This window comes from Crocodylus porosus, unplaced genomic scaffold (genome assembly GCF_001723895.1).
Source record: "Crocodylus porosus isolate Cpor-Errol unplaced genomic scaffold, CroPor_comp1, whole genome shotgun sequence".
In the NCBI taxonomy this organism is placed as follows: Eukaryota; Metazoa; Chordata; order Crocodylia; family Crocodylidae; genus Crocodylus; species Crocodylus porosus.
The window spans coordinates 1873761-1882582 of NW_017728938.1; positions in this window are offsets into that span (position 1 = coordinate 1873761).

The window sequence follows — 8822 nt, forward strand, 5'->3', positions numbered from 1 at the left end:
CCATCGCTTTTCTGCCTGTAGCAGTTTTGAACATGGGGTTCTCATGCAGGTATTGCAGTGCGTAAAAAATGTGGGTGGAAACACATTTTTAAACAAACTGGCAAAGCAAGCATGAATAACTGTAATAATACTACACTATTAGAAGTAACGAGGTGCTGGAGCCTGCTAGTTCTTGCAAATATTTTCAATTTGTGGCCACGTAGAAGAAAGGCAGCACTCATTTCCTCTTCCATTGAAAGACGTCTTTCTCTCCTCTTGTTTGTTCATGGGATAGTATTTATCTCTGTGCCAAGGAAAACTTGGAGCTAGATAGCTTTCATTCCACAGTCTCAGCTTACCTATCCACAGTCTTGTTCAGGTAGTGGTTTTAAAACTTGCGCTCTCTTCAGGTTCATCTGCTTCTGAACACAAAGATTCACTCTAACATACACTTTCACTACAAAATTCCTCAACATTTTGCATTTTTTACAGGGATGTGAGCTGTACGATATTAATTGGAAAGGTAACCCTCCTTAATCATAACAAACCATGCAAGTCACAAATGGATGTTCCGTGTGATGTTACAGTGTGCAAGAAGAGCTGAGCTTAGCTGACCAGTCCTGAATGGGCTATCTGAAGGCGTATAAGCAATTTGCTTGTGCTACTGCTTTCACTCATAGACATGGGAAGCTTCGTTTTCACACATTTTTTAACAATGGAAAGATACTAGAGCAATTCTTCTGTTGCAAAGAACTCAGCAAGACCACAACAGGTCAGAGTGGCTTTGACATTATGGATTCCTAAGTGAAATGGCTGGGTTTATCTTGTGAATCACAGGCAGGTGCTTCCACACCTAACAGTGCTAATCAGAATCACCGACTTAGTGGCTCCAGCTATGTTCCAGGACCCTACCGTAGGAGACATATCTCATGAAACCGCAGTCAGTCATAACATCTCCCTGTGGTTGTGAAGGGCCATCAGTATGAGCTATTACTCAGGCAGCTTGGGCAACATTTCAGCGTCTGGCCTTGAACTGCCCAGGAGGAATGCTGCTGTTGAGGCGAATCTGTGAGCTGGTGGCCTTCCAGAGAAGAGACATTCCTGTCCCTCTGCCATCCCACGTTGAGAAGGGTAATGTGCAGTCACATCCCAGCAGCCCACTGAGCACCAGAAGTGTCTGCTGGGGGAGGAGGGCTAGCATTCCACTGCTGTTACTTGGCTGGGGGAGTTGATGCCTGACAATGAATCATCAAGTAGCTCAGTTCCTTTGCCTAGATTTCTGAACATAAGAACTGCCATTTCCTAAGTCAGACTAGATCTATCTTGCCCCGTATCCTGTATCACACAGTGGCAGAGAGTGGATGCTGAAAGGGAGACTGAACTGGGTATGAACAGGGATTTTTCCACTGTTTCTCATTTGCAGCTTCCAGCATTTAAGGTCTAGAAAGTTCTGATTAAGAGGCTGTACACTTAACTCCCATGCTCGATCTCCTCACAAATCTCAAAGGGGCTTTCATTCAGCAAGGACACTCCTCCAAAAGACAGATCACACTTTTGAAAGAGCCAGCCAGATTCCAAGCAAAGAATTGCTGCAGTACAAAAAGAAAATCCCCACAAATTGCACCCCGCTAGTTATTACATATCATTCCTCCCTGGAACCTAGACAGAAAATCCTCAAAGAATTGCAACCCATACTAGTAGCAGACCCAGTTCTTAAAGAGAACTTCCCAGAAACACCCATCTTAGCCTTTAAACAAGCCCCAAATCTCACCAACCTATTCACCAAAAACAAACTCCCTACGGCCCAAAACAGCAAATGGATCCAGACCATGCCGTGACAAAAAATGAAAAACCTGCCAACATATCTTCACCAGTCCCACAATAACTACACCCCACAACAGAACCAACACCTTTCCTGGATCTTACACCTGCATCTTCAGAAATATAATATCTCATCCAGTGCACTAAATGCCCTGATGGAATATATGGAGGAGAAAGCAAACAACAAATGCACATCAGAATGAATGCACACCAAAAATCTATCAAAGACAAGAATACCCAATTACTGTTGTTGGGGGCATATTTCTCACAAGAAAATCACACTCTCTCCAATCTCTTAGTTTTAATCCTTGAAGAGAATTTACAAAACACCTTCCACAGACAAGCCTATGAACTTTACTTCATTAACCTCCTGGATACAAAAAATCATGGACCAAATATAGACATTGGATTTATGACACATTATAACCTGTCTAACATCTGATACCCCAGGTAACCTCTGTACTATTTACCAGATGTATTCTTATCACCAGATCTACATTCGCGTTTCCTCTGCCCTCCTACAATGTGTCTGTCACCCATTAACTGCCTCAGTTTGCATTTTCACTGACTGGCTTTCTTGCATGCATACTGGCCTCTGGCTTCTTTTATATTCTATTCAGAAAGATTACAGAGCAACTGCAGATGCTTTCTCAGCCTGACAAAGGGTGTTTGTACCCGAAAGCTTGCAAAGAAAATTTTTTCCAACTATTGTAGTTGGTCTAATAAAAAATATCATATTTACCCAAACAAACTTGTCTGCCTATGTCTTTAGACCAACATGGCTGCAGCATATACTCCCAATAGCTACTGATGCACCTTTCCCCCAAGACTTCCATTTTTTAATCTGACTGAACTATCAGCTTTCATAGAAACTTGTGGCAATAAGTTTCACTCTTTAATTATACACTATGTGAAAAAGAACTTCCTTTTTTCAGAAACTTACTACTTACAAGTTTCATTTTACAACCTCTAATTCTTGTACTGAGTAAATAGTAAATTCCTATCTACTTTCTCTTCACCATTTAGTATTTTGTAAACCCTTATGTCCCCACTCAAGTATCTCTTTTCTAAACTGAATAGGCTTAGCCTCTTTAGTCTTCCATCTGAAAGCCCCTCCATATCACTACTCATTCTAGTTGCTCTTCCCTGTATGTTTCTTGCTCTTCTTTATCCATTTTGAGGTGTGGGGATCAGAGTGGGGTACAATATTTAAGGTGCGAACTCAGCATGGATTTATAAAGGGACATAATGATACTTTGTGTTTTATTCATAGTTTCCTTCTTAATAATCCCTAATTTTGTTTCCCTTTTTCACAGCTGCTGAGCACTGAGCTGGTGTTTTTATCAAACCACCCACAGTGACTCCTAGATCTCTTTCTAGTGTGATAACCTCTAATATAGAGCCCATCATAGTGTAGGTGTAGTTGAGATTATTTTTATCTATGTGCATCACTTTACATTTATGTACATTGAATTTCTTTTGTCTTTTACTTCCCCATTCACTCAATTCTGAGCTCTCGGCTAGTTGATTTAACCCAGAGGTGGCCAACCAATGCCATGGGTGCCACAAGTAGCGCAGGAAGCCTCTGTGTATGGCTCAGGACAGATCAGGGAGGGGAGGGGGGGCACAGTAGCAGACAGAGCAGGAAGCAGGAGGTCAGGCAGAGAGCACAGGGCAGGAAGCTGGAAGCAGAAATAAAGCAAGAGATTGGGCAGGGAGCACAGAGGGGACAGCAAGCATAGCAAAAGATTAGGCAGAGGAAGAGGATTCAAGTGGCACCCAAGGAGGGTGCTGGGCTAATTTGTGGCACACCTGTTGGAAAGGTTAGCCCCCACTGATCTAGACTCATGTAGGTAAATCACTAGCTTCCCATGCGAGGTGGGAAAGTGTGGGGGGTCCACATCTCCCCGTTCCCCTCTTTGTCTGTCTTTGTCTATAGGAGAATCCTGCAAGTGCTGAGTCTTCAGGACCAAGGCTGGTGACCCAGAGCCCTCAGTTTTGGCATATGCATGCTACAGGCTCTGCACAGAGAAACCACAGCTTTTCTTCACCATTGACTAGTACCAACACAGTCCTGGTCCATTTCTCTCCCTCCAAGATCCCTCAGTCTCTCCATCCTACTCCCCAGTCATCATCTTTAGTGGCTGCCTGAAAGCAAAAAGATTCCTGAAGGCATAGGAGAGGCTCTCCCCCAGATAAATAACTGGTGAACTACATTGCCATGCTCTAATAAGCTTTTACTGCCCACAGATAAAAGCTTGTAACTTGGCTAAATTTGGGTGTACTTTCACATGGCTAGGATGACTACACAGTATTCCTTCTGCTAAATTTCAAGTCCCTCCTCCACCCCTGGAGCACTGGAGCTTCCCAAAAGACAGGGCAAAAAATTACGTATTTTTCCCAAACATCAAAGTCAGTAATTTTTTTAACCATATTTCCTGACACTTTCCAAAAGAACTGGGCTGCAGGCAGATGTCTAGCATTGAACCTCTTTAGTCAGGCTAGTCAAAGCTAGAAAAAACATAAGCAAAGTAAAACAGGGTTTTGCAGTGACAAACATTGGGCAAACACAGCTGGTAGACATTGCTACCTGTATAGCTTCACCTACTTCCCATATTTCCTGTGCTGGACAGCAAGCACAGCATGTAGCTGTTAAAATGGTCAGAGTGCCCCAAGGGATGACTAGGTCGAACGGTCACAAACTCCTGCAAGACCGTTTCAGGCTGGACATAAGGAAGAATTTCTTTACTGTCCGAGCCCCCAAGGTCTGGAACAGCCTGCCATCGGAGGTGGTTCAAGCACCTACATTGAACACCTTCAGGAGTAAATTGGATGCTTATCTTGCTGGGATCCTGTGACCCCAGCTGACTTCCTGCCCTTTGGGCAGGGGGCTGGACTCGATGATCTCCCGAAGTCCCTTCCAGCCCTGATGTCTATGAAATCTATGAAATCAAGGTGATTCCTCAGGTGGCCCCTTAAGTCTTTGATGCAGCTCCTCTAGGGTCTCAGCAAGTTGTTTCAGTGAGCTGGATACAATGATATCCATGCTAAGCTGATGATAGTCAGGTATTTCTCTGGTGTAATTCTGTTTGTTTATGAAGACTGGACCCCCAAGTCCTGTTTCCCTCAGCACAGTAGAAACAAACAACAGCAGGCAGTTTCCTTGTTCAGAAATCCAGATTTCCAGCAGCAGATATACATGCTGTCTCAGTTCTGAGCCCCCAAGAGGCACCAGCTCTCCCATTTAATTACCACCAGGCCCCAAAAGTTGATATCCAAGATGTCTGCTTTGATGTCTTGCTCAGCCTTTTGGAGATGGGTCTTAAGGCTGCTATTGTGGGGTACGCCTTTGTTAACTGGGAACCCATCCTGGGTCTAATCTGGATAGAGGTCAGACTTGGTGCTGTAGAAGATGGTCATCTCCTTGCCCATAAAGGACTCATTGCAATTCAATACCACATGAAATATTCCCAAGTCAAGGGACACATGAAATTTTTTTTCACATTTCTCTGTTGGTGCTTTCCAGACAATAACAAATGGGTGGTCAAAGAAAACAGGGCCTGTGCCACGGCCGGCAAACCCCAAGCAAGCTTGGGTTGACTCAGCAAGCAAGCCCAAGATAGCAGGAGCCCCAGGGCCTTTTTTCTGAGCTTCATGTCTGGTCCTCCATGCCTGGGAAGAGCTCAGTACGTTATGGCATCTCCTCACAAATGGGCTCCTGAGGGCACAAAAGCAAGAAACCGTCCCTTCTCTTCAAATGGAGGAAAGGAATCTCAGTGGAGGCAACAGGCAATCTGAGTCCGTAGCTCACCCAGTGACCCCTCCGGAGACAGAGGAGCAGGGAGGGGTAAGAAGGTAGCTGTCAACTGCTCCTAAGAGACCAGCGTGCCACAAACTTTCCCAAGTCAGCTCCTGCCGGCTTGTTTCACCTTCCTCCTGCCTGGTTGCTGACAGACTTTCTCCACAGAGGAGCAAACACAAGGCTAATCCCCCTGGCTTTCACAGAGACTCTGCAATGGAAGACCTGGCAACAATATATGCCTTCTGGTGACCTTGGCTGATGTATGGGTGGATTTCCTACACAGGCATTCACCTGGGTCCCAGTACAGCTCCATCCCTCACTTTTCCTGGCTGGGGAGGAAGCTGCTTTTCTCTAATGTTAGGACTACAGGGCCATGCAGCCAAGAGTGCAATTCCACTGCAAGCCCTCTGTATCCTTAGCCATGGGCTCTGGTTCGCCAGAGGCAAGGATTTTCTGTGATATCTTGTACTGGAGCAGCTGTTTTAGTTGGGGGAGATTTTGAACAGTCAATCCCAGGTCATATATTTACCAGCTGTTAGAGAGGGAGCAGGTGTGTTGGAGAGAGCACTGAGCCAACCGCACAGGAGTTAGGGCTTCAGTGATAAACTGCATGGTCAGAAGCCAAGCCCCACCAGGAGGGAACAGTGTAGCTCTCATCACTCCAAGAAGTTTTTTCCATCAAGAGTAGTGGGCTGGCATTGTTTGGAATGGGACAGTCCATGTTCTCCCCTCTAGGTCTCAATTAGATGTCAGTACCTGTAGATGTCCTGCCCTTCCCAGGTTATCTGTCTTACCCAACTCCACTCCGGGTACCTGACTGCCACTGTGGTCTGTGACTCTTTCAGTGCAATTCCTCAGATGACCCCTTGAGTCTTTGATGCAGCTCCTCCCTGTTAGCATGTTTCAAACAGACCAAAGCTTGCCTGGTCTCCATGGAACTATGAATATTTTTGTTATCCTTAATTCTGGTTGCCAGCCCTAGTTCCATCTCTGCCTTGGCCTTCCTAACAGCTTCCCTGCAATCACAAGCAACAGAGGTGTAATCCTGCTTGGTCATTGCCCCTTGCTTCCACTGACTGTATACCACCTTTTTTGCCTCAGGCCCTCCTGGCTCCCTTAACTGAGCCAAGGGGGCTTTTTAGCACTCCGGCCCACTTTGGTTTGTATTGGGACTAACTCCCTCTGAGCTCAGAGGATCATCTCCCTGGTGAACAGTTGTTCACCGAGCCCTTGATGTATTCCCCTGATGTAGCTGCTACCAAGTCCCCTCTCGGTCTTCTTTTTTTAGGCTGAAGAGTCCCAGTTCCCTCAGCCTTTTCTTGTATGGCTTACTGTGCAAGTCTCTGATCATATGGGTGGCTCTTCTCTGGACTCTCAAGATTTACCATGTCCTTGTTAAAGTGCAGAGCCCAGAACTGAATGCGGTACTCCAGCTGTGGTCTCACCGATGCTGAGTAAAGCAGAAGAATCACTTCTTGGTTTTGCTTGAGATGTATTGATTGCTGCATGCCAGAGTATTATTTGCACTACTGGCTACAGCATTGCACTGATGGCTCATATTCATACTGTGATCTGTTATTACTCCTAGGTCCATTTCATTCGTGGTATTGGTTAGTTTGGCTCCACCAAGCCAGTAGGTGTGTTGAGTATTGTTGTCCTTGATTTCCGTTGCTAATTTAAGTTCAGTCACCTCCTTAGCCTTTCTAATCTGTTCTACAAGTGTCAGCCATTGTTGTATAGTCCTTCTTGGGGACTGCCCCAAGCTTCCACTGTTTGTACGCCACTTTTTTCATTTTTAAGAGGACCATGATTTCCCTGTTTAGCCAAGATGGCTTCCCAGCACTTCTGCTACCTTTTCTCCGACTTCCTTTGTGCTTCAAGGATCAGGAATGACCACTCTTCATGCACTCCTATTGCCTTTGGCTCCTGGTCTCATAACGCTTCCCCTACTAGTGACCTGAGCTCCTAGAAATTTGAATTTTTGAAGTCCAAAACTTCAACCCTGCTATCTCATTTATCTGCCTTGCAATGGACAGTGAACATGATGGTTTCATGGTCGCTATCACCCAGGCTACCCTCTATGTTCAATATTTGGGGTCTCAGCAAGTTCATAGATTCATAGATGCTAGGGTCAGGACCTCAACAGATCATCAAGTCTGACTCCCTGCCTGGGCAGGAAAGAGTGCTGGGGTCAGATGAGCCCAGTCAGATGCCTATCCAGCCTTCTCTTAAAGACCCCCAAGGTAGGGGAGAGCACCACCTCCCTTGGAAGCCCACTCCAAATTTTGCCCATCCTTACTGTGAAGCTTTTCCTGATATCTAGCCTAAATCTGCTCTCTGTCAGTTTGTGACCATTGTTCCTTGTTACCCCCAAGAGGTACCCTGGTGAACAGAGCATCTCTGATCCCTTGCTGCGTTCTCCTAATGAATTTGTAGGCGGTCACAAGATCATCTCTCAGCCTTCTCTTGTGGAGGCTGAAGAGGTCCAGGTCCCTCAGTCTCTCCTCATAGGGCTTGTCCTGTAAGCCCCTGACCAGACGAGTGGCTCTCCTCTGGACCCTCTCAAGTCTATCAACATCTTTCATGAAGTGTGATGCCCAAAACTGGAAACAGCACTCCAACTGCAGTCTAACCAATGCTGCATAGAGGGGAAGTATCACCTCCTTGGATCTATGTGTCATGCATCTGCTGATGCACGATAAAGTGTGGTTAGCTTTGTTGATGATTTTGTCCCACTGACGACTCCTGTTCATTTTGGAGTTGACCATGACTCCGAGATCCCTTTTCGCTTCTGTGCTGCTGAGAGGGTCACTTCCCAGCCAGTAGGTGTCCTGGATATTTTTATGCTCAAGATGCAGCACTCTGCACTTGTCCTTGTCGTACTGCATCCTATTGTGTACAGCCTACTTTTCTAACCTGCCCAGGTCTGCCTGCAATCGTTCCCTACCCTCCGGAGTGTGCACTTCACTCCAAAATTTAGACTTGTCCGCAAACTTGGACAGAGTACACTTCATGCCCACATCCAAGTCACCGATGAAGATATTGAAGAGCACAGGTCCAAGGACCGAACCCTGCAAGACCTCACTACCCATATCCTTCCAGGTTGATACCGACCCATCTACCACTCTCTGGGTGTAACCGCTAAGCCAATTTGCCACCCACTGGACCATGTAAACACCTGTATCACAGCCTCTTAATTTATTTATGAGAATGGGAGGAG